General features: G+C 36.6%; 1 long non-coding RNA gene across 1 annotated transcript in view; it reads right to left on the bottom strand.

The window, feature by feature from the left end:
• Nucleotides 1-329: 329 nt before the first annotated feature.
• Nucleotides 330-27,490, bottom strand: part of LOC122889337 — a 61,989-nt gene continuing 34,828 nt past the window's right edge. Inside the window, exons 3-4 of the long non-coding RNA XR_006380886.1 lie at nucleotides 2,958-3,080; nucleotides 330-422 (exon numbers count right to left, since the gene is read on the bottom strand). This is a non-coding gene — a long non-coding RNA (uncharacterized LOC122889337). The remainder of the gene's footprint in view (nucleotides 423-2,957; nucleotides 3,081-27,490) is intronic.

The raw sequence follows: 27,490 nt of genomic DNA, 5'->3' as shown, positions 1-27,490 counted from the left end.
ATACTGTGAGTTTTCTCCAAACACAAAATCATTTGAATATAACAAGACAGTAGTGGAAATGAATTAGTGTTCCTTAATTTTGGGGGGGCTTAAGGAAGAAATGGAATCTTATGGAGCAGATATTTTCTTTCCTCATGTGCAAGGGCACATGGCTCTGCTCATCTGAGCTCTGAGAAGACAAGTAATCAGTAGTCAATTTCTCTTTATTCACATATTTTCTGTTGATTATCAAAGCAATCCTCAAATGGAAGCAAGAATTAGGATGTATCAATTTCCTATTAAGGAACATGAACACACAGAATTCTGTCCTCCAGACACACTCATCAAGCATGCCAACCAAATGCCGGGAACTTGAAGCCTCTAGGCACTATTTTCCTGGATACAGCTCCTGTTGCTTTTTCCTACTTGTTAATTCTGGAGAACTGCAAGAAATAAAGATGCCAATCATAGGGTAAATGCCCTTTGAGATACCATCTCCTTTGAGACTTTACTTACTAGCAAGTCTTTCTGATGAAAGTTGCTACATTTTCTGATGGGTTCTGGGTTAGCTACTAGTAAAAGTAAGTACTAGTCAGAATAAATTTTAATACGGCTAATTTCTAAAAGCTCTGTGGGCTGTGTATGTCTATGTGTGGGGGCTAAGGGAGGAAGTTGGTAATTCCCTTAGGCAAGTTGTTCAGTTGTCACATATGGGAGTTTCCAGAATCTTAAAAGGCAGTGAATACACCCTATATGTAAACTGTATTTTAAATAGGTTAAGACACCATCCATGAAAGGAAATGGAAGAAAATATCTGTATTCTTTCAATCTCAGTTAAAAATGCAAAATATCCAGAAGCCCAGGAACTTCCCACTTGATACACACTTGCCTAAGATGCAAGCCCTAGATTATATCTTTCTCCTCCAAACAATAGTCTAAGTAGGTGTCTGTTCTTGCAAATGGCTCATGAAAAGGGTAGCAGACATGTTTCTATTTTGTACAGTCCTTTTGCCCTTCCAATGATTTATGATCTGTGATGACTGATGATCTAAGTTCCAAAGCCAAAAATAGTATATTTATGAAAGATTTTTATGTAATCTGGTTTTTCACATATCCAAGGGTAGGGGTGCAAACATTCTCAGAAGAAAATCTCTGTTGAAATGGATTCTCTCCATTGATTCCCTATAGGATGGCCTGAAGAATGTAAGGGCATCTCTTAATCCACTATAACATTGTCAGTCTAGCACAGGGAAGAAGTCATATAAATAAAAGCCAAACAAATACAGCTGCTATACAGACATGAATAGAATAAAGAACTTCTTAAGATTTTGAACTTGGACATCCAGCAAAATCTGGGCTGCCATTTACTAATTACTTGTGCAACACTAAGCAATTAATTTAGTTTCTCTAAATCTCAGTGTCCCCACATGTATAGATGGTATCATGTATTGCATGGGATTTGGGAAAGATAAAATAAATAAACAAGTATTTCTACTAGCATATAATAGTATAGCATATAATAACATTAGCTAGATTATTGTTGTTGTTACCAACATGACTGTATTAAAATTAGGAGATTGAATCTAATGGCCCATAGTATTGGTCACTCTTATTATGGATACATATATTTGGTTTTTGTGTGCACTGTACAACACTGACATTCTGATTCTCTAAGTGATTTTTTTAGCTACAATCACCATTGATTCCAGTATTATATATGTTCTTATCTGGTTTCAACTGAGCATGTAAATAGAATGTTTTATAAATTATCTTGTGCCTCTATTGATTCCCATTTTTAATAGCATGGATCATTGCTTGGAGGACACAACAGCTGTATGAAACACTGAACTTCACAGTTCATGAAGAACTATGAACATAGTTATTTCATACTATTTTTTAAATTTAAAACTCTTACATATCATATTAGCACTTTGTGAAAGTCCAGCCAACTAACTTAAAAACCCCTGTGAAATAAAGAAAACAAATTGCCATCTCTATAGGGAAAATAAGTATAGTGTGAGTCAGTGTACTTGTCCACAAAATAAGAACTGGAAACAGAATCAGCAATGGTTGTTAAGGTCCCAGACTAGGTTCAGTTTTCCAAGCAATAAAACAATCATCACCCAATTTTTTCTCCCAGGATCTCTTTCTGCATTCTAATTAGATTCAGTGAAGCAACTTTCACTAAGCATTCAGCTTTTCTTTTTCAGTTCTTTCCACAAACTCCCAGGAGCTAGAGCTTTATTTCTTCCTCAAAATTCTTCAGCTGTTATTCTATTGAGTTATTTCTCCTTAAGTCTTCCCTACCCTTTGACCTAGTAAATTAGTAAAAACTCCAGGAGGGAGATGGGAAAGGAATAGTAAGAAAAGACATGAATTGACCAGGACACATCAGAGAAAAGATAGTCACAAGTCAGGATAATAAGAGATAAAGGGTAAATGTAGGTGTCATGCACTTAATTATAATAACATGATTCAAACTTCAAAAGGTAGAAGGAAACCCACAGGAAAAAGTCTATATCCTGTCTCTGTCTAGCCACCTAGATTTTTTTTTTTTTTGTCCAGAAGCAAAGTGATTTATTTCTTATACACCTATAAATTCTTCCACATATGTATCTTTCTCTATATCAATATTCACAAATGGTAACATACTGTATATTCTGCACTACACTTTGCTTCTTTCATTTAAAATACATAACTCAGAGATTATGCCATACTAATACCTAAAAATCTCCCTCATTCTCTGTACAGTGGCAGTGATGTCTATATAAACAGTCTCTACATATTGATATTCTATTTAAACAGTCTCTACATATTGATATTCAGTTTTTTGCCATTACTAACAACACTACATTGAACAACCTTGAACACATCTCTTTGCACATATGTGAGTATGCATGACTCAGCGTTCATTTCTGGAAACAGAAACACTATATTTTAGGAAGGCAGGGGTTTAATACAGTGAGTTCTGTACTTACAAATCATTAGAGGGTTGTTGGCACAGCAGGAACAATGAGCTCTTAGGATGATCCTTGAGGAGTATCTCAGAATCGACAGGCCACGGTAACTCTTCTACAACCTCTCCAGCTATTCCTGCAATACTGAGTTCCAAAACATATCTCATAGCTGTGATTCAGGGATCAGGAAGCCAAAATAAAGAAAAAAATGCCACCACTGAAACTGCCTTTTCTTAAAATACTAGAGAGATAACAAAATCTGGCTTTGTGTGCATTTCTGCCTTCTAAATCTACTTGATTACATATAATTGACAGAACCTAATTTGCTTTTAGAACCCTGACCCATAGGAGTCTGAGCAATAATGATTCCGGTTTTCTAGACTCTGCAGCAATATAAGAAGGCACTCTAGAAAAAGGTAGGAATCTAGGGTGTGTGAGTCATTCCAAGACAGAATACAGCTGTCACTTTAATTGATGATGTTGTTCTAAAGAATTCAGAAAAATCTCATACAGAAACACTGAAAGTAATATTACTAATTGAAATGAATGGTCTTTGTTGACATTTTTGACTACTGGGGGTCAGAGCAACACCCACCTCCACTGCTCCCCAGCAACTTCCCCAGGAACTTTATCCAAAAAAGATGGTCCCAAAGAAGCAGATAGAGTTTCCCCAGGGGAGCTCACATACACACACATGCACACACACACACACACAGCTGAAGCCACGGTGATTCACACAGGAAAGCAATAGTGGGATTCAAGTATGATATCAATGCTGCATGTCTCTGGATAAAAACATGGACAAAGGGAGAAAGCAATACCAAGATGCTAACTACTTGAAAAAATGTTTGGTTCTTGGAAGTAATCATGTTAAGGGGAGATTTTTATAAAAGTTGTCAAGAGTCACTATAATGGGCAGAAGTGAAGACACAGTGTAAGCAAAAGGGCATGATAAGCCATTGTTTAGAATATAAGGTAATGGCCCATCATGTTCATAAGCAATTAAAATACAGAAGTAAAACATAGTGACTTCTGTTAGGCATTTGTAGAAATGAATAACTGCATGATTATTGCTGCTATTAAACTAGAATGGTTAAATTAAAAGCATGCACTTATTCACTGTTTGCACATAGAAGACAACAAAGCATGGTATGAGCAGGAGCACTAAGGAGGAACTCCTAGAGAGAATATTATAAAACTCTCCTTAAAGGAGACTTTAGGTACCAATACTACAACTTTGATGGAGAACCATCATTTCTTGGAGAACTGTGGTCTTATTTTTCTGAGAATTTTTTGGAAGGAACAAGTACTAATGCCTGGGCTAGGTTTTATCTAAGGCTGGCAAAACCATTCTTTCATTTTCTCAGGCCAAAATACATTGTGTCATCTTTGACTTAGAGTTTGCTTTCTCTAAAAAAAAAAAGAAAAAAAAAACCCTTAAGAAATTTTAATTATTGTAATATGTGCATATCATAAAACCTATCATCTTAATCACTTCTAAGTGTAAAGGTCAGTGGTATTAAGTACATTCACACTTTTGTGCAAAGAATCTCCCCCACTCCCAGCCACGGCAACCACCATTCCAGTTTCTGTCTTTGCGTATTTGACTACTGTAGGTGCCTCATATAATTGGAATCAATTATACAAACAGTATAATAATGTCTTTTTATGGCTGCCTGATTTTATTTAGTGTAAGGTTCATCCATGTTGTAGAATATGCTAGCATTTCCTTCCCTTTTAAGGCTGCTTGTTTACTTCCTTTGGACTCAATTTTCTCTTTCCCAATTTACGTTTATTTTGAAATCCTCTGAATGTACCTTAAAAATTAATGCAGAGCCAGCCACTTCTCACTACTGTCACTGCTACCACGTGGTCCCAGCAGCCGTCATCTCTCCCCTGGATTTCTGCAAATGTTCCTCTGCTTCTTCCCTTGCTTTTTTCAACGAGGCACCTACAGCAATCTTTTTAAAAAATCAGGTCACTTCTTTGTTCAAAATTCTTTAATATCTCCTCGTTTTGCTGAGAAAATAAGCCAAAATCCATGGCTTAGCCTATAAGGCCTGGGAAGCCTGCTAGCTCACCATCGCCATCTTTGTCCTTTTCCTGCTCTCCTTTGTCCCACCCACCCCTCTACCCACATCATACTCAATTCCTTGTTCCTGAAACAGGCAGGCAAGATCTAACAGCAATGCCCTTGCACTACTGTTCCTCTTGCTAGTTATCTCTGTATGATAACTCTATTATTTCCTCTAAACATTTTATCAAATACAAGCTTAAAAAAACCTAACGTCATCACCTTATTGAAAGTACAGCTCCCCCTACTACACAAACTCCCCTATCCCCTTCATCACACCTTTTCTCCTCTGACAATTAGCAGCTTTCAAATTGCTACGCAATCTACTTATTTATTGTTTTAATAGTTTATTATCTGTATCCCCTTGCCAGATATGTACCTTTATCTGTTTTGTTCATCAATCTATCCCAAACACTGAGAGCCATGCTTGGCACACAGCAGGTGTTTAATAAACGAATGACTGTTTTTACTGGAAGATCATGTCTTCATTCTGAGACCAGGTTGGGCAGATGCTCTAACAGTTCATACAAGGCTGTGATACTATGTGAGTAAAGAGGGAAGCAATCAAATGGTCCCTATTTCTAGTCCCTCTTCCAGCCACATTTTCACACCATTAATGCTAGCTTGCTTTTCAGAGTTAACTGAAAAGGAATTTAGTGCAACTTAGGGGCTAGAGTCTACTGCTCTCCAAATTCCATCCCTATTATCTACTGACTGTATGGTTTGGTGAAAGTTAGACCTTTTATATCTTGGTTTCTTTATCTATGAAATGGGAATACCAGGAGTTGGGTATTCCTCATACATTATGAGAATTAAATGAGATAATATACGTAAAATGCTGAGCACTTTGTGAGTATAATTAGAAAGCACTTAAAGATAATGAATTTAGGATATTGTGCATTCCCCTATAATCTCATTTATGATTTTAATTTACTTAATAAAATTCTCTTTATGTAAGTAGTATATAGATAAACCATCTAAGCTCAGATTCAAATTAGCAAGAACTCTGAAATACTAATATATGAATTATTTTACCATTTGTGAATTCTTAGAAGTTAAATCCATATTCATATTCAAGTGAAAGTAAAAAAATATATGATCAAATATAAGAGAATTTTGATTATCTATTTAGCTGGTGTAAAGGCTGTATAGTGCTGATCATCAAGATACAACTCATACCTCCAACCCAATGGCATTTTCTCAAAAAAATATTACAAAAAGATAATGAGATTTTCCTAGGTTCACCTTTCAAAGAAATTATTTGACACTTCTTATCTATCATTAACAAAGTTTTGTTTTTTTTCTTTGGGTAGGCCGTCTGGGTTATACCAGTTTAACTTTTTAAATTTGGTATTTCCTATTAGCTTCAATTTGTCAGTTACATACCTGAATTAAGCACTTGTACTAGATATCAATCACCTTTGGGAACAAGTATTTGCATAACTGATTAGTAATTCTTAATATTGTGGTAATTTCTTCAAGAACATCCTTTTATTAAATGTGGAGGCTGAAACCACTTGGAGTATTTTTTTTTTCTTATATAAATCTAGTTTTCAATTTCTGAACCCATTACCCCTAATGTTCAGTGCTATTTCCCATTTTGAAAACTCATTTTATGTGTGGGTATTTGAAATGATCAGAGATATTACCAAGAAAATGACCAATAACCCATAAAGCTATTCAACTCATTACTAGTACAATTTATTTATTGCTGGAAAAGTTTCATTTTAGATTAGTTTGGAAAAGAATATGAGTGTATATGTAGCAGTTCCCTGAGTGCAAGGACTTATGTCCTCTCCGTAATTTATTTAGAGTTCCTGCACTAGTTGTTAAATAAGTGTGAAATTAAGGCCATTGTGTTTAAAAATGTAGTACAGAAATCTGAACTTTCAATGGAATAAGATAAGAAACCTGAGAAACGTGCCCAAAAGCGGTCTTTATTTTATTCTCCCTACTTGCATAAGAAAGTTGTTCACCTCCAAGTAAGACACTTCCATCTATGACTTCACCAACACGTGGAACAGCATAGACAAAGACCCAAGAAAAGATTTCTGCAAAAACCCTTCCCCAAACAGGATACATCAAATCTTTCTACCAAGACCGAATGAATTAAACCCAAACGAAGGACTGAAATTTTATCAACCCAGGGTGATTCCATCATCCTGATAAGTGAATCAGTTATAGGAGATCTTGGTCAAACTCTTTTACATACAACATCTTTTTTAAACTTGCTAAACAAAAGCAAAAGAGGCAGATGGCAGAGTGGCATTCTGTGACCTTCTGTTGGCTAGAAAGGAAGGCCCCATCTCTTAATCTTATCTGAAGAAAGCTTCAGATAATCACTGAAACAGATTTCAGGTACGCTTTAGAGTATATTTACTTTTCACTTCTGCCAATAAGCGGCATGACAGTACAGCCTATTTTTCTTTGGCTTTCAGTAGGATTAAAAGCTCTCCTTGAATGTTCCAAAACTTGCAAGAAGTGCTTTAGAGTAGCTAGTAAGATATATAAGACTGTAGTAAAGCTTAGTTAGTTGTCTTTTATAAACACTTTAAAGATCTTTGGATCAAAGAACAGAAAACATTTTTAGTTGCTGAAATAGAGTATGTGTTCATATTTTGATTTTTTAAAAAAGATTTTATTTATTTATTTGACAGAGATCACAAGCAGGCAGAGGCAGGCAGAGAGAGAGGAGGAAGCAGGCTCCCTGCTGAGCAGAGATCCCAATATGGGGCTCTATCCCAGGACCCCAGGATCATGACCAAAGCCAAAGGCAGAGGCTTTAACCCACTGACCCACCCAGGTGCCCTGGATTTTCTTTATTTTTATTTTAGTCCATAATTACCCATTGTGGTAAATAAAGGGAAAACAAAAGATAAATGTGAGGTGTTCCCTTCCTAGAAAGCAAATGATGAGGATAGGATCGGTTTCTAGAAATGAGTAAGGTAAAGTGGGAACATCAAGCTTTAAGACATGTAAGCTGTAGGCTATGATAGTTATCATTGCTAACTGTGAATTCAAAGGGCCCATGCAAATAAAATATGGCTCTAGATTATGGAAGAAAAGGTGCTGCAGGATGATAAAAACTCAACTCATGATCCCCACAAAAAAGGATATGAAAAAGATCTATCTCCAGGGAAGTTTCACAGTGCTACACAGGAAGTAGTAGTGCATCCAAATGTCTCCTAACTGTTGTCCCAATCAGTTAATTCTTCTCCCTAAAAAAACTGGTAGAAAATAATCCTTTCCCTCACAGTAGTACAGATAGAATAATACAGGAGAAAAGACACAAGAAATAGAATTACCAGTTCATGGTAGAGAGAGACATAAAAGCACAACACCATGGTAGAAATGAAGAGAAAAGGCATTTCCTAGTATAGGCTGCAGGTTTGCTTGGAAGAAGGGGCACAATGTAAAGGTTAAGAACAATGCCTTTAAGGTCAGTCAGACTTGCATTCACATTCCAACTTGTGGATTTAGGCAGGAACCTAAGCCTCCATTTCCTTTGCTATATGTTGGAAATAATAAAAAGACAACAAATGAACTCATAAAGGTCCTATGAGAGTTAAGCTGGATAATGCATGTAGCATGCTTAATGTAAGGTTGTACATACAAGCGCTCTAGAGTTTGGGGCTGTTCTTATTTGCCACAGTGAATCACTAATAAGGACTGTAGTTAAAATAAAATTTTAGCAAGTACATGTGCAGTATCCAAAAGCAAAAGCCTTTATATCAGGAAACAATACTGAAGTATGGGCCAGTAAGAGAAAAGACATGAGTGGCAAACAAAAAAGAGTCACCAGATTTAGGAGGAGGAATAGCCTGGACTGAACTAGAGATAGGATTAAAGGTTTCCAAAGTTTCCCCCAAAAATAATATAAAAGTTTTGTCCTTCATTATCTGGATTTACAACAAGTTAACTGCAAAGTGTCCCACAGATGGTTCTTATTCTAAAGTGTGTGTTTATTTGCTTTCAGTCCTTACTTTCATCTGCCTTGAATTAACAAACTTCTCCAGGTTTGGAAGATCCATTCTGGTTAGTTTCCACATACTTGCTGCAGTCTAGATTTTGGTGCCCAGAGAGAGGAAGAGCTAAAAAGTAACACTCTTTTATAGGAATTTTGCCTGAACAAGCTTTATTCTATCTGTGTTAGTGTTATATACACACATCTGAATATATTGCTCTTAAAATGCTATGCTCTTAAGTATGACTAAAAATAACATTTCAAACTTCTTGTGAACCTTTCATTCAATATCATGGGTCTCCAAGGAAACAAAAGAAAAAAAAATCTCTCTGTTCAGTTCTCATTAACTTTCTGACCAGAGGAATTGGAGAAAGAGGCTGGATTTGTTTCTCTCTTATTACTTACTTTTTGGCTATGGACCCCATTTTAAGGGAGGTAATGTTCTTGGATGAGATTGGTTTGGCTGGGAAAGCAGAAGCCACTCAAGATATAGTTAGTGGAAAGAAAATTAAGATAAAGAATTTGAGTTAGATAACTGTTGGAAGAGCTGCAAAAGCAAAGTCAGAAAAGGCCCTTTCAGGAAATCTGGAAGTATAGGATTTCATGGAAGCCCCCAACAGTGATTCTAGTAGCCAGCGGAGGTGAAATAGAAGAGGGAAATATCAGTAATACAAGTGACCAGACTTCATCTATTTTCCTCTCCAGACCTTATCCTTATCTCCCCTTCCTTTTTTTCTGACGCAGGATGGACTGCATTGGTGGTCCTCCTTGTCCGCTAGCTTCTAGTAGGTACTGGCCAATGAAGAGTACCAACAGACCAGAGGTAGGGAGAAGAGTGAGATTAGAATTATTCCCTTGCCTCCCTTCTTTCAAGGTTACTTCAAGAAGTCTGTGTCCCTTGACTGCTGCAGGTGCTTTCTCCCAACATACTCCTTCCAGGTTGTGGTAACTATTCCCTCTTCTCATTCTTTCAGGCTGAGGGATGATAAGGGCTCTTACTAACCCCAGGATCCTGCACTATGCCTTATAGTTCCACTATATCTTGCAATATCTTTGTAAATACTCCTTTAGTAAATAAACACTCCTTGAGTTATTCTACCACGAGTATGCCAACTGTTTCCTGCTGGGAACTTGACTGATATGATAATTCATACTATAAATGGTGGTTTGCATTTGAAGGAGCTCAGGGATAACCTTCTTGCTAGATAAAAGGGACTTACTTGGGTAATCCATGACATGTGGTAGAATCACCCTTCTTCACATTGTCATGCTTGATAGCATAATATAAGGTGGAATTACCCATTTTTCTCTTTGGGCCTCAGATAGCATAAACAGAAATAAGAGTCAGAAGCATATAATTAAGAACACAGGATTAGAAGGCTCCATGGCAGTTTTGAGTGTTTTCCTCCTCTTCTGAGGTTGCATATCTGAAAGTGTAACTGCAGAGTTGCAGCCTGAAATTAAACACTCAGTCTCCCCAGATCTCTCATCCTAAATAGGGACACTGGTGGAAAGAAGTGGGACCTTGAGATCTGTGTTGAAGACCCTTGGGAAAATGTGGGCTGAGACTGAGATCTGTAATCTCCATCTTCCTCTATAATTCCTGGCTTGTTGGGGGAATGGCCTTCTCTCTCCATCAGCTCTTCTCTGACTCAAAGTTAATACTTCAGAGGCAGTTGCCTCAGGAGCTAATACTGATTCTCCCCCAAGCCCTTGCTGACTACTGCTTACTGTCTTTGATTTGCCTTAATAATTAAAAACCAACAAATCCCTAGGAAGTAAAAATTCATAATGACTGTTAAGTAAAATATTTTGAAATATGTGATAAAAAAATTAAGATTAAAATGTTAAAAAAAAGTTTCTAAGATGTCTTTTATAACTCTACGATTTGCAGTTTTCCAAAATGGTCATTTGGTAGCACAAGGTTTCCTCCTTCACCCTACAAAATAAAGGACTATAAGAATAATTCGGTTTGTCTAAAAATCCTGTAAATTTTAATTAATTCAAAACTGTTTTGAAAGCTTTTGTCTACCAAACTTAATCTATATTTAAAAAAAAAACACTGAAAATTTAAGGAAAGTTTGTCTTTTTAGTAAATATGTGAACATAAATGATATTTTAATGATTGAATATTTTTCAAATAAAAAGACACCATATTCCTGTTTCAGCTCATAGATAGGGTACATAATAATCACCAACACAATTTGCTTCGAGGATTCTGTATTTATAAAACTTTTTTTCTTTTCTCATTCTCTCCCTCTCTCTTTGTTGTTCATTTCAAGTCTGAATAAGTATTGGGGTATGATTCAATGACATGTAAATCATCACAGGCCTATTGCTTATTAAAGTCTTTCTCTAGATTCAATAACCAAGACATAGCCCCTTGACTAAGAGTGATCCAATAATAGAAAAATTATGAAAACCTCAGCTGACATTAGTTTTAAAATGCCAAGTAAGCTTAATGGTTTCCCATACTATATAAGCTCTTCTATTGACAAAATAGCCTGAGCACTTTTGGTCAGTTGTCAAACTATGAAACTGTGTCATTGTCCAATTCATGTGTAACTGTTCATCTCTGCAGTGTTCTAAAGCGAGCTACTTCTTTCCTTTGCTGGAAGGAGAATCCCATGATCATTTAACTTATCTCAGGAAACAATCCATACCTTGCACAGACTTCTTAGATAGAAATACTCTTGGATAATTCTTTGATTTACTTATGTTTGTCAATGTTTCATTCTTAAAAAAAATAAAAATTTTTAAGTAGGTTATTTTATCAGAGATGAATTTTCCTTAAGATTTAAGTTCTTCACAGTTACATCAATTTAGATGGCTAAATTCATTGCATTTGCTCAGACCTCCCTTCTGGAAAAAAAAAAATAAAGGTAAAAGGCTAAATATTTATACTGATAGGATATATTTGATTTTGTGTTAGTCCATGACTTTGAAATGCTTGGGCTATTGGGATATTCTGACTACCACAGAAATCCATAGAAAAAGAATGGCTTGGTGGGCCCATAAAGGTATGACATTGACAGGAACATAAACTTTTGGACCCTTCTGAATATCTCCAAATGCACTTTAAGTAAGTTCTAACTATTGTTATTCATTCTTTGGGTAGTTTGAAGCCTTAATTTAATAGTTATGGTTTTAGCGGTAGAAAAAAAGTGTGTGATTTTATATTTTGACTTGGGGAATTCCAACTTCTCTCTCCAGTAACAGGAACACATACTTTATTGGCACCATTATTTAAGAACTTTATAGATAATAATTACTCAGAATCTCCACAAACCTTATCATCCCAAACTTCAGAAAAGATAAAGAGAATTGAGGGAGTTCCAATGCTACAATTAACAAAACTCTTGGGAACCTCAAACCACCAAGGCTAAACTGTTGTCAACTGTCTTGAGAACAGTAAGATCAATCATCTCTAGTATCTACAAGTAATCTCCTTTTGAATTAATAAGAGGCCTGCCTAATACATTTGAGAATTACTTCTAATCCTAGATTCTACTCTATCAGAAGCTCTATTGCAGGAGACTCAAATTGAGAGAACTCTAGTTTTATTACCTAGAAGTAAAAATGTATTTCTAAAATGCCTACCTAAGCAGACTTTGCATGATCTGAAACCTGAAAATCTGAACTTCTGAAAAAGGCATCAGGAAAAAAAACTCACCTTAAACCTGAAACAATTGGTACAGTAATAAAATTCTAAGGTATTGATCCTTAGGTTCATGTTTCCCAAATTAAAACATATACAAAATTCCTGTAGACCACTGGGCTTCCATTCCAACAGGAGACCCTAAATTGGTGATTTTTAGGCATTCTGAACCTGCTGACTATAAAAGGGGGACAACCTCTGCCCAACATGACAAACTACTGACTACAAAAGTAGACAACTTCTGCTCAAAACAACGGAATAATTTCTGATTTTTCAGCACTTCTTCCTTTTACCACTGATCTTGCCTATTGTTGTTTTTGTCATTCTCTATTTACTAAATAAAAGTTCTCAATATAATTGTCATCTGCATCCTATTACTTTTGATTCTTTTCTTCTGCCAATTAAGAAAAAACAAGACTCACAGATGGTGTCTTTTTCTCATACTATAGTTACTGCTCTGATTTAACTGACTACTGATGAAATTTAATAACCGCTCTTTAAACACTTCAGAAGTAGATTCACTTTCATAGGTCCCTCTTGGTACTTACATTTACTTCATATATCACAAACTCCAGTCCAAGAAAAATTAGACTTTGACTTCATGTCAACAAATGTTTCTGATAAGGCTATTACCATCCTATTAGTAAAATCTTGTTCATCAGGAATGAAAGCTAATTTAGAGCCATTCCTGTAATCAGTTTATTCTCTCGAGAGATACAATAAATTGTTTTCAGAAACCCTTTAAGTGTACTCAAGGAATCTGCCCATCTTGAGGCACAGAAATTGACTGACTTTTTGCATTAGATGATATTATTAATCCCAACACAGTCTGTGTCCCACTATATTACTACTTTTTATGTGGACATCAAGCTTACTTCCACCTGTCACACACTAACTTGCCCTGTGTATTCCAGATAACTATTCAAGATTTTCAGATGTTTATAATTGGCAACCTCCAATGGATTATGTTTCCCTGAAAGAAATACTCAGAAGCCTCTCAGAAGAGGCAAACACAGGCTACCGAGGAAAACTCCCAGGAGAAATTACAGACTCTCTTTTTATGCATACTACAGAATAACACAATTGGAAAAAGTGTTCTGACCCTGGAAGACAAAATAAATGACAGAAATTCTGTCTAGAAGCCCCCCAAAATCATTTCAAATTTAAATCTGTTACTCAGCATTATCACAGTTAATCACATAGGCCTTAATATGTATTTAGCTAGCCAAAGGCGGGGAAAAAAATCTCTAGTAAATATTTCTTGTTGCTCCTATGAGGCTACAAGTCAAGTAGAACAGTGTATTCCTTGTCTAAAGAGAAACAAAAGCTATTTGGTTCTCTAAGACTCAGATGGAAATATTTTGATTGCCTGGGCTTTATAATTTTGTCCCTGATTTTTAGACTTTTTTTTCTTTACAACGTGCAATATTGGAGTTAGCTATTTTTAGAGGGAAAAAGATTAACTATATTGTAACTGAAACTAGTGGAGTAAGCCATACCAAATCTAATTGTTTCAAGAAATAAGAATACACCACGAAGACACTTTAGTTTGATGTGGTGAAGATAAAAACTAGATTGTAATGGTTTGAAGAGTCACTGGGGAGTTAGAAAGTGGTAAGCAGAAGCCTAGACCACTTCTTCAGAAAGTAGGATTTTGAAGCAATGTGAGAGAGAAATCTAGAGATGTGAGTTGTGGAGATGGGAATGCCATCCCATGCGCAGTTGAGGGTTAGCCATATACAGGAGTGAACCACACCTGGTACCATACGAGGGAAGTGGTCTAAAGGATGGGTGATGATGTAGGTAGGTTGTGGGCAAGATAAATGGAGTAGGAAGTAGGGATTATAGGACATCACTGTTTTGTTTGTGAGTTAGGAATTGAGATTATCTGGTGAGACTGAAGGTTAAAGTAAAAGGATAGAAGATGCAAAGAGTAAATGGAAAACACAGTTTGAGGGGAATGAAAGAGATAAACGTGGGCACACAGAAGATTTTTCTGAGGAGCCTCAAGTATTGTCTTCTGTTGGAAACTGAAATTGTAATGGAATCAATGTGCAGAATTATGTAATTCTCTCTAGTAGGACTCAGAAACAGCTATTGTTTAGGAAAAGAAAAAGTGTGCTGGTGGATTGATGCAGCTGAGATTACTTTTTATCTGGGTGTAGTGAAATGACAAGGGACAGAGGAAGTCATCAATTAAACAAGAATGCACTTAAAGAGATGGGCCATAGGATCTGAGGTGTCAAAGTCACAGACGGCTTGATGACTCAATTAGGGAACTGTGCTATCTCTGTGAGGCCTCCAGCAAAATTTCTAGTGAGTAAAAGAACGAAGTTGTACAGTGAAGCAGAATCGAAATGTACTACAGACATTGAAAAACTTGAAGAATTTTAAATCCACTATAAAAGGCAACACTGCAAACAGACAGGAAGGGAAGAAGGAAGCAAAGGAAGAGTTGATGGGAAGTGGTATTTCAATTAAGGGAAAGAAGTATTAAGCTACATGGTAAATTTTCCTCTATGAAGCATTGAAACTTATTTTTAAAAAACCTGAAGAGGGACACCTGGGTGGCTCAGTCCATTAAGCAGCTGCCTTCAGCTCAGGTCATGATCCTAGGATCCTGGGATCATGCTCAGTGGGGAGCCTGCTTATCTCTCTGCCTCCTCTGCCTTTGCCACTCTCCCTACTTGTGCTCTCTCTCCCCTCTCACTCTGTCTCTCTGACAAATAAATAAAATCTTAAAAAAAAAAAAACCTGAAGAGTTCTAAGTTGTTTTGCTAATATTATTAAGTATCTTGCCCACATATTGTGATTTTTAGAAAGTTAAGTAATTTCCCTTAACCTCAGTTTCCTTATTTATTAAGTGGTGGCAATAATACCTACCTTGAAAGACTTAGGAAGAGGATTAAATAATGTCAGAAAGGGTGTATCATAATGACAAGCATAAAACCAATGTAAATTTTGCTTTATCTTTTCCATAATCAATATTCACATCATGCTGGTTAACTATTTAAAAAGCAGTTGGTCCTAAATTAGAAAATATCCAAGATCCTCTTTTCAATTTATTGCCATTGACAAAACTATAAACTTAAGTGTATGATAGTTGAATGTGGGAATTATGTAACCTAAAATTTAGGTGCCAAAAGCAGGAATAATTTAGTGAAATATGGTACTTGGGCTCTGCCTGAAACAATAGGGAGAAAACCACCACTGAATCTCCACAACTTTCTCATATCTCCCTTATACAAGACAAAGAAGTTGTGTGACTAGTGTGGGTGTTTAAATCAAAGCTTTGGAAGGCCTGGGTTTGACTGTCATGTGCAGACTGATAACTTGCAAGGTGTATATGCAGACTAGATCTCACTTTGGAATTGTTTGCCATATTTCTTCACCTGGATAAGTCTGTACATATATTTGACATTGTCCAGAAATAAACCGAAACCCCAAACATGCTCTCAGTCTATTATTTCCTATGGTTTTATTGTTTTAGAGGACAACACCACAAATTTAGACACCCCAAGCTAAAAACATCCCAATTTCATTCTTGAATATCTTTTCTCCCTCACCAAATACCTAATTACCTATGATCTCCCAAGACTTTCTCACTCTGATTCCCCACTCTTCATCTCTACCTCCAATACCTTAGCTCTGGAACTCAGAATTTCTCAGACTATTGCATATCTTTGTGACTCCAAGAATCTCAACTTTAACCCATATATGTAGCTGTGTCCTTCTGCCCTATCACATTATAAAACTTAAATGAAGGAACCTTATAGAGTGCCTGGTGCATGGGGAGTACTCAATAAACATTTGTTGAACTAAACAGAATTGAGGGAAAACATATAGTCTTTATCTGAGGAGACTCTGAGGGTTGTCATTACGGATGAAAGCTCATCTTGATAGTCTGGTCCCAAACTGTATTTTACTTCCTTTTTTTTTTTTTCAATTGAAGTATAGTTCATACACATTAGTTTCAGGTGCATAATATAGTGATTTGACAATCAATTTACATTCCCACTAGCAGTGCATGAGGGTTCCTTGTTCTCCACATCCTCACCAATAGTTGTTATTTCTTATTCTTCTGATTTCAACCATTCTGACAAAAGGTGATAATTCATTGTGGTTTTGATTTGCATTTCCTGATGATTAGTGAAGTTATGCATCTTTTCACATGTCTGTTGCATATCTGCATGTCTTCTTTGGAAAAATGCCTATTCAGGTCCTTGGTATATTTTTTTTTTTTTTAATTTTATCCATTTATTTGACAGAGAGACCACAAGGAGGCAGAGAGGCAGGCAGAGAGAGAGAGAAGCAGAGAGCCCAACACGGGGCTTGATCCTAGGACCCTGACCCGAGCCAAAGGCAGAGGCTTAACCCACTAAGCCACCCAGGCGCCCCTATCCTTGGCGTATTTTTAAATCAGATTCTTTGTTTGGTGTTGAATGACGTAAGTTATTTATATATTTTAGAGTATTAACACCTTATCTGATACATTGTTTGCAAATATCTTCTTCCATTCAGTAGGTTGACTTTTCATTTTGTTGATGATTTCCTTCACTGTGCAAAAGGTTTTTTGTTTTTTGTTTTTTAAATTTTGGTATAGCCCCAATAGTTTATTTTTTTCTCCTTGCCTAATGAGACAGAACTAGAAATTCTTATCAGTCAATGAAATTACTATGTTTTCTTCTAAGAATTTTATGGTGTCAGGTCTCACATTAGGTCTTTATTTTATTTTTGTGTGTGGTATAAGCCAGAGGTCTAGTTTTATTCTTTTGCTTGAACTGTCCTATTTTCCCAGCACCATGTGTTGAAGAGACAGTGTTTTCCTCACTGTATATTCTTGCTTTCTTTATCATAGATTAATCAACCATGTAAGTATAGGTTTGTTTCTGGGCTCTCTATTTCATTTCATTGATCTCTGTCTATGTTTGTGTCAGTACCATTCTGCCTTGAGTATTATAGCTTTGTACTATATCTTGAAATCTGAGATTGTGATACCTTTGGCTTTGTTCTTCTTTCTCAAGATTATTATTCAATTTTCTATCTCAGCTTTCACTCTTCTCATAACTCATTCTAATTGGATTTGTCATCAATTATCTTGTCAGACACTCCCACCTCCAGCATAGCATAATAGAATGGTTATTTCCTTTTTAAAGAGTGAGATACACAAGGATTGTAAGCCCATTTTAGCCTGTTTCTTAAAATAGGCTATCTTTATCTTTATTTAAAGTGTACCTTTATGTGCTTGAGAAAACTCTCTGAGAACCAGTTTGTTTAATAAAAATGGAAATAATAATAACTATCTCAGTATAACAGTGAAGATGAAGTGATATGCTTTATATAAGGCAATTGGCCAAAAATTACTGCTCAATAGATTTTAACTATTATCACTCTTATATGGTCCTGCCCTACCTGCCCCTCTCCAGTCTCTCTGAATCCTGCCTACTCTTTCTTTTCTTTTTGGATAGTTCATTCCCACCTTTATAATAAAGTCTTTCCCTCTGAGAATTGATTTTTGTACTTCATTCTCTCAACAATTGCTCCAGTAATGGTATTAACTGCCCGATGTATTAAAAATACTTCATACATTATTTTAAAGAAGTATATACTATCATCTCTATATGATAAAATAACAAAACTGCACTTAAACTGTCAAGTTGTTTGCCTAAAGTCATATAAGAAGGAAGGGGCAGAGTGATAATTTAAATTTAGTCAATGCTGTAATTCTTTTCCAAAGCCAAAGAGCTCCACTGACTGAAATTATTCATTATTCTTAACTTACCAACTTTATTATATTTTTCATTATGGAATATGGTAGGTTAAATGTAGCCACAAAGTTTTTACAGCTCCTTCCATCTTGGGAGGAGTTTATTTCTTTATGTATCTTGAATATGAATTGGCCTTGTGACTTCTTGGCTAAGAGAATATAGTAGAAGTAAAGATGTGTGAGTTCTGGAGCCCAGGTCTTGAGAGACCTGACACCTTCAGGCTTCATCTTCTTGAAATGTTCCCACCACTATCTAAGGCAACCCAAGATAGCCTACTGAATGATATGAGATCACATGAAGAGAGTGGCCCAGCTGATAGGCAGTTGTACCAATTCCCAGACATGTGAAAGAAGCTATCATCTACCTTCCAATCCCAGGCTGGCTGCCAGCACACTCAACCACTGAGAACAAAGAGAGAAACTCCAGGTCAATCCAGGAATCCTCAGCAATAATAAATTGTCACTCAAGCCATATGTCTTCAGGTTTTTTTTATGCTACATAAATAGCCAACTGAGACCAAAACTAATACCTACAGGTAGATTACATCTATAACACAACTTTAAAAAGATGGCATTGACTTTAAGACCAGGTAATGGGTCATTAATAGAGAGCTAACCACAAGATAATCACAGGAGGCTGGAAGATCGGAGAGCAAAATGCTACTGGAGGCTGAAAAAAGGGAACCTGTTCTGTGTAATTCTAGTACAATTAGCATAAATATTGCTTGTAATAAACTTGAAGATAGAGAATATACCTGATAAACTTGTGGATCTGGCAAAAGATATCTAGAGACAGAATGTTGAATGTGCCAGGCTATTCCTTTTAGTATGTTTATGACAAAACACAGTAAGAGATACACAGGCTCAAAGGGACTGATGAGTTTGCAAGTAGCAATTAGAAAAAAACAGACACAACCTGACACTTGTTGGGTTGGAAAGTAAATCACCTCTCATCCCTGTTTTCCAGCTGGTAAAAAATTTCTCAACCAAATGAGGCCTATGGATAAATGTAAAATTGTGTGAGTGGCTGTGAACCCTTTGCTAAAGGATACTGCTAAACTAGTGTCTAATAGACTCCCTTATCTGAAAAAGGTGGGGGGGCATCTAAGAATTTTAAGAGTGTGCCCCATAGCAGTCACCCACATAGACTAAAGCAGAAATTTGGGGGTCATCAGCAAGTAGATAGTACATCAAGCCACAGAAGAGAATGAGATGGACAGACAAAAAATGGTAGGTCAATGAATAAGAGGAATCAACACAAAGAGTTATAGCAGTTGGGATTCTATAATAAGCATGAAAATAGAAGATGGTATAAACAGTATTGGTTTGCCTTGAGACTTTGGAGGTACCATTCTAGTTATCAGTGATGACATGAAAGTATGTAGCAAAGAGGGAAAGACGGGTGGGTGTGAGAGCCACAGTGCTTAATGACTTCTTTGTGGTTGTTGACATCACCCAGAGTGGTAGTAGGTTTATTGGTGGAAGGAAATCCCAGACCCTCCTATTTCCATCCTTTGTCATATCAAGATCCAGATGCTTTTGTCTTTGTCTCTTTCAAATATCTTAGATTCTGCAGAGATATAGGACAGTTTTAAAAAAGCAAGTTCCTAAACTAGGGCAACTCATGAAAATTATTTTGGAAAAAAATAATCCCAAAAGACATAGGAATCAGGGACTTGAGCTAAGAAAGTCAGGTGACAGATCTCTCACTTCAAGTATCCTCCACATACCCCTCCCCCACCCCACCTTTTAGAATGAGCTCCTCTGGAGGAGAAATCTGAAAGTGAATGTTAGGCCATATCAACAAATGATTTTATATATGAGATCATATTTTTTCTAATGGGTGTATTTTTTAGACTTAGCATATTCTCCAGAAAACTATGGTATAAACTAAAAATAGAAGAAATAGGTATTGCCTATTTAGCTCTTCTCTTGTTGCTAGAAATAAGTTTTTCTGGAGTCACCAAAAATTCATATTCCCCAGTATAATCATTTAAATTCAGTAGGAGAAGAAGTTTGTATATCTGTAACATCATTCCATGCTGAATATTATATGGTTCTACCTTCATACTGTTTCCACAGTTGTTGCACCAATTTACATTCCCACTAACAGTGCATGAGACTTCCTTTTTCTCCACATCCTCATCACTTGTTATTTCTTATCTTTTTTATTCTAGCCATTCTGGCAGGTGTGAGGTGATCTCTCATTGTGGTTTTGATTTGCATTTCCCTGATGATTAGTGTTGAGAGCATTTTTTGAAGCATCCATTGGCTATCTATCTGATTCTCTGGAAAAATGACTATTTAGGTTTTTTTAATTAGATTATGTGGTTTTTGATCCTGAGTTGTAAAGTTTCTTTATATATTTTGGATATTAACCTCTTATCAGATATATTATTTGCAAATATCTTCTCCAATTTACTAGGTTGTCTTTCTGTTTTGAAGATGGTTTCCTTCATTGTGCAAAAGTTTTTTACTTTGGCATAGTTCCAATAGTTAAATTTTGCTTCTATTCCCCCTGCCTGAGGTGACAAATCCAGAGAGATGTCGCTAAGGCTGATGTCAAAGAAACTACTGCCTATGTTTTCTTCTAAGAGTTTTATGGTGTCAGATCTCACATTTAAGTCTTTAATCTATTTTATTTTTGTGTGTAGTGCAAGCCAGTGGTCTAGTTTCATGCTTTTGCTTGAAGCTGTCAAGTACCATTACCATTCGTTGTATATTCTTGCCTTGTTACAGATTTAATCAACCATATAAGTATGGGTTTTTTTCTGGGTTCTCTGTTCTGTTCTATTGATATTTGTGTCGATGTTTGTGCCAGTACCATACTATTTTGATTATTACAGCTTTTTTGGTAAATAGTATAGAGGTTCCTGAAAAAAATTAAAAACAGAAATACCATATGATTCTGTAATTCTACTACTATTTACCCCCAAAATCAAAAGCACCTAATTTGAAGACATATATACCCCTATGTATATTGCAGCACTATTTATAATAGCCAAGATATGGAAGCAACCTGTGTTCATCAACAGATGAATGGAAAAAAAAGATGTGGGGTGTGTGTGTGTGTGTGTGTGTGTACACATATATTCAGCCATAAGAAAAGAATGAGATCTTGCCATTGCAACAAACTGGATAGAGCTAGGAAGTACAATTCTAAGTGAAATAAGTCAGATAGAGAAAGACAAATATCATATGATTTCACTTACATGTTTTAGAAAACAAAATAAATGAACAAACATACAAAATAAAAGAAGAAACAAACCCATAAATACAGAGAACAAACTGATGATTACCAGATGGGAGGGGTTTAGGGGATGTGCAAAATGGATGAAGGGGAGTGGGAAGTACACACTTCCAATGATGGAGTGAATAAGTCAAGGGGATGGAAGATACGGCATTAGGTAATATAGTCAATGGTATTATAATAGTGTTGTTTGGTGGCAGATGGTAGCTACACTTGGGGTGAACATAGCATAATGTAGACTTGTCACATCACTATGTTTCATACCTGAAATTAATATAACACTGGTTTTTTCAACTATACTTCAATTAAAAAATATATACATTGTATGGCTCTTCATTTTTGAGCCGAACAGACATAAAGAAAATAGTTTGACCTTTATTACTCAAGGAGAACTATTTTTTTTCAATTTATTTATTTTCAGGAAAACAGTATTCATTATTTTTTCACCACACCCAGTGCTCCATGCAATCCGTGCCCTCTATAATACCCATCACCTGGTACCCCAACCTCCCACCCCCCCACCACTTCAAACCCCTCAGATTGTTTTTCAGAGTCCATAGTCTCTCGTGGTTCACCTCCCCTTCCAATTTACCCCAACTCCCTTCTCCTCTCTAACACCCCTTGTCCTCCATGCTATTTGTTATGCTCCACAAATAAGTGAACCCATATGATAATTGACTCTCTCTGCTTGACTGATTTCACTCAGCATAATCTCTTCCAGTCCCGTCCATCTTGCTACAAAAGTTGGGTATTCATCCTTTCTGATGGAGGCATAATACTCCACAGTGTATATGGACCACATCTTCCTTATCCATTCGTCCGTTGAAGGGCATCTTGGTTCTTTCCATAGTTTGGCGACTGTGGCCATTGCTGCTATAAACATTGGGGTACAGATGGCCCTTCTTTTCACGACATCTGTGTGTTTGGGGTAAATACCCAGGATTGCAATTGCAGGGTCATAGGGAAGCTCTATTTTTATTTTCTTGAGGAATCTACACACTGTTCAAGGAGGACTATTTTTAACATCTCCAAATTTCAAATATTCCACAGAATTGCTCCCTTTATTGAAAAAAAATACAAAATGCAACTTAAAAATTAGTAATGCTTTCAAGTGAGTTTGTATTTTAATAATCTTAATAGTAACATACATATTTAATACCAACATACACACACACACATACACACATATACACACACATATGCATATATACACACATATATGCAGAACATTAAAACCAACCTTTTTTTGTGGTTAGGACACATAAGATCTACTCTCTCAGGAAATTTCAACTATACAATACAGTATCATTAACCATATCTACATTGCTGTAATTAGCTATCCAGAGCTTATTCATCTTGCATAAATGAAGCTTTGTACCCCTTGACCAACATCTCCCCATTTCACTATGTGAAATGATGTGTATGTTAATGATTTTGATTCTATTATTTCACAATGTATTTGTATATCAAAACATCAAGTCATACACCTTACATCTATACAATTTTTTCTCACTCATACTCAATAAAGATGGCAGGGGGGATTGAAAAAAAAACAAAACAAAACACAAAAATACCAAATGTAGGCACTGCAGCATGAAGCAGTGGAAGGAGGTCTTAACTGGGTGTCCATGAATCCATGCTCTAATTCCAGCTCTACCATTAATCTATCCATAGAAGTTACAGAGGTATTAGACAGGCTCAAGCAACTGATCTAATAATGCCAGCTGAGTCTGTATGTGGGAATTCTGCTAACCAGTTTTCAGAATTTACTCCATCAACTTCCATATCCTTTTTAATGGGATAACTCCCTCTTTTCACTTTACTGATCATAGTCTACTTGGGACTTTGGCCAGTGATCACCTAAGACATAAGATATTTCTCTTGTTGTTTTAGCAATAATCTCTGCTTTCCAGCTATGTCTTTCTTTATTTTAGTTCAGCCCACCTTGCGGGATGTTCTAACCTCATTTCTCTGCTAAGCATTACGTGTAAAGACATGGCCTAGGACTTTAAAAGCACATAAAGTTACTTATGATTTTATTCTTTCATAATTGTAAGTCTTCAATATCATAATGAATATAAATCCCTTTTTTCTTTGTTGAACATCATGTGATTGAGAAGAATCCTTATAGCTTTTAAAAAAAATCCTGACTGGAGGAAACAAGATGACAGAGGAATAGCAGACTGAAATATCATTAGGTCCCAGGAATTCAGCTAGACAGTTATCAAACCATTCTGAACACCTACAAACTTTATAGGACATAGAAGAGAAGAAGAGCAGCAGTTATAGGAACAGAAAATCAACCACTTTTGGGAAGGTAGGACATACAGAGAAGTGAATTTGAAGCAACAAGAAGACAGACTGCGGGGCGAGGGGCCAGCTGCTAGCAAGAGGTGGAGCCATGGAGCACAAAATCAGAACTTTTAGAAGTCTGCCCCACTGAGGGACATTGCTCCAGGGACTAAGTGGGGTTGGAGCCCTTGCAGAGACAGTGTGGTCTCAGGACCCACGGGGTCACAGAAAAACTGGGGGTGTCTGAGTGTGACAGAGCTGACAGGTATCGGAGCACAGAGATGGAACTGAGGTGGGGACTCTCAGCTCAGGGTTACCTTAAGCCATGATCCAAGGCACAGGTGAGCCACAGCTCTTTGAGCAGGGACCCCACAAGTGGCAGATCCAGAGAGACCCCCTCCTTCGTCCTCTGGGAGGAGCAGTGAAGGAGCGCATGGCAGGAATATGCTGGGTTTGGAAACTCCAAATGGGGCCGTGCGCCGGGGATAGAAATGCTCAGTCACAGGCGGGGTGAGCATGGAACGTGGCTGGAAACCAGAGAGACGGGAGGGATTGACTGCTTTTCTCTGAGGGTGCACTAAGAAGTGGGGATCCGAGCTCTTGGTTCCTCCAGGTCAGAGATTGGGAGGCCACCATTTTCATTCCTGTCCTCCAAAGCTCTACAGAAAGTGTTGAGGAAACAAAAGCTCTCCAGAGCGAAACTGAGCAGCTTACTTAGCCTGGCCGCTGGCAAGGGCAGTGCAATTCTGCCTCGGGCAAAGACATTTGAGAATCACTGAAACAGGCCCCTGTCTAGAAGATGGGCAAGAACATTCAGCCAAGACCAAAATCACCAATCAATGAGAACTGTGGAATTACAGAGCTAGGGGAAAGCAATGCATAGAATTCATGGCTTTTGCCCCTGTGATCCTTTAGTCTCACAAAGTTAAATTTAAATTTAAATTTTTTTCTTATTCTATTTCTTTAACTCTTCCTCTTTCCTCTTTTAACATTATTTAACTATTCTATTTTAACTCTAGCTTTAAAAATCTTTTTAAGTTTTCATTGTTACAGTCATATTTTAACCCTTCATTTTATTTAACCTTGTTTTTTCTATACATATATGTTTTTATTTTTCTTTAAAATGTTGGGATACAATTTCTTCTAATAGATCAAAATATACCCTAAATCTAGCACATGGCTTTGTTCTAGTTTCCAGCCTGATCACATTCTCTCCTCTTTTTTTTCTTTTTCCAACCAATTTATCTTACCAATTCCTTTTTTAGAATCTTTTTAAAATTTTTATCTTTACAGCCTTATTCCATCCCTTCATTGTGTTATCCTTATTTTTGTGTGTGTATATATATATATTTTTTCTTTTTTTTTCTTTCTTTAAAATTTTGGGAGGTAGTTTCCTCTAAGAGACCAGAATACACCGAAAATCAAGTGGGTGGCTCTTTTCTATTCACCAGTTAAAAAAAAAAAAAAAATATATATATATATATATATATATATATATATTTATTTATTTATTTTCCCCTAAGGTCAGGAACACGACAGGTATGTCCACTATTACCACTGCTATTCAACATAGTACTAGAAGTCCTAGCCTCAGCAATCAGACAACAAAAAGAAATTAAAGGCATCCAAATTGGTAAAAAAGAAGTCAAACTCTCTCTCTTTGCAGATGGTTTGATACTTTATGTGGAAAATCCAAAAGACTTCACTCCAAAACTGCTAGAACTCATATAGGAATTCAGTAAAGTGTCAGGATATAAAATCAATGCTCAGAAATCAGTTGCATTTCTATATATCAAGAACAAGACAGAAGAAAGAGAATTTAAGGAGCCGACACCATTTACAATTATAACCCAAATCATAAGATACCTAGAAATAAACCTAACCAAAGAGGCAAAGAATCTGTACTCAGAAAACTATAAAGTACTCATAAAAGAAATGGAGGAAGACACAAAGAAATGGAAAAACATTCCATGCTCATGGATTGGAAGAACAAATATTGTGAAAATGTCTATGCTACCTAAAGCAATCTACACATCTAATGCCATACCTATCAAAATATCATCAAATTTTTTCAAAGAAATGCAACACATAATCCTAAAATTTATATGGAACCAGAAAAGACCCCAAATAGCCAGAGGAATGTTGAAAAAGAAGCCAAAGTTGGTGGCATCACAATTCTAGACTTCAACTCTATTATGAAGCTGTAATCATCAAGACAATATGGTACTGGCACAAAAACAGACACATAGATCAATGGAACAGAATAGAGAGCCCATAAATAGACCCTCAACTCTATGGTCAACTGATCTTCAACAAAGCAGGAAGGAATGTCCTTTAGAAAAAAAGACAGTCTCTTAAACAAATGGTGTTGGGAAAATTAGACAACCACATGCATAAGAATGAAACTGGACCATGTATACCACACACAAAAATAGACTCAAAGTGGATGAAAGACCTCAATATGAGACTGGAATCCATCCAAATCCTTGAGGAAAACACAGGGAGCAACCTCTTTGACCTCAGCAGCAGCAACTTCTTCCTAGAAACATTGTTAAATACAAGGCCAGGGAATCAAGGCAAAAATGAACAGTTGGGACTTCATCAAGATCAAAAGCTTCTGCACAGCAAAGGAAACAGTTGACAAAACCAAAAGACAACTGAAAGAATGGGAGAAGATACTCTCAAATGACCTATCAGATAAAGGGCTAGTATCCAAAATATAAAGAACTTATCAAATTCAACACCCAAAGAACAAATAATCCAATGAAGAAATGGGCAGAAGACATGAACAGACATTTTTGCAAAGAAGACATCCAGATGGCCAACAGACACATGAAAAAGTGCTCTATATCACTCAGTATCAGGGAAATACAAATCAAAACCACAATGAGGTACCACCTCACACCAGTCAGAATGGCATTAACAAGTCAAGAAACAACAGATGTTGGTGAGGATGCAGAGAAAGAGGAATCCCCTACACTGTTGGTGGGAATGCAAGCTGGTGTGGCCACTCTGGAAAACAGCATGAAGGTTCTTCAAAAAGTTGAAAATAGAGCTACCCTATGACCTAGCAATTGCACTACTGGGTTTTTATCCTAAGAATAGAAATGTGGGGATCTGAAGGGGCACCTGAACCTAAATATTTACAGCAGCAATGTCTACAATAGCCAAACTATGGAATGAACGTGGATGTCCATCAACAGATGAATGGATAAAGAAGATGTGGTTTATATATGCAATGGAATACTATGCAGCCATCAAAAGAAATGAAATCTTGCCATTTGCAATGATGTAGATGGAAGTAGAGGGTATTATGCTGAGCAAAATAAGTCAATCAGAGAAAGAGAATTATCATATGATCTCCCTGATATGAGGAATTTGAGAGGCAGGGTGGGGCACTTGGGGGTTAGGGAAGGAAAAAATGAAACAAGATGGGATCAGAAAGGAGACAAATCAGAAGAGACTCTTAATCTCACAAACAAACTGAGAATTTCTGGGGTATGGGGGTGTAGGAGAGGGTGGTTGGGTTATGGACATTGGGGAGGATAT

The sequence above is a fragment of the Neovison vison genome, chromosome 11 (genome assembly GCF_020171115.1).
Source record: "Neovison vison isolate M4711 chromosome 11, ASM_NN_V1, whole genome shotgun sequence".
NCBI lineage: Eukaryota > Metazoa > Chordata > Mammalia > Carnivora > Mustelidae > Neogale > Neogale vison.
This window is presented reverse-complemented; position numbering and strand designations above follow the sequence as displayed.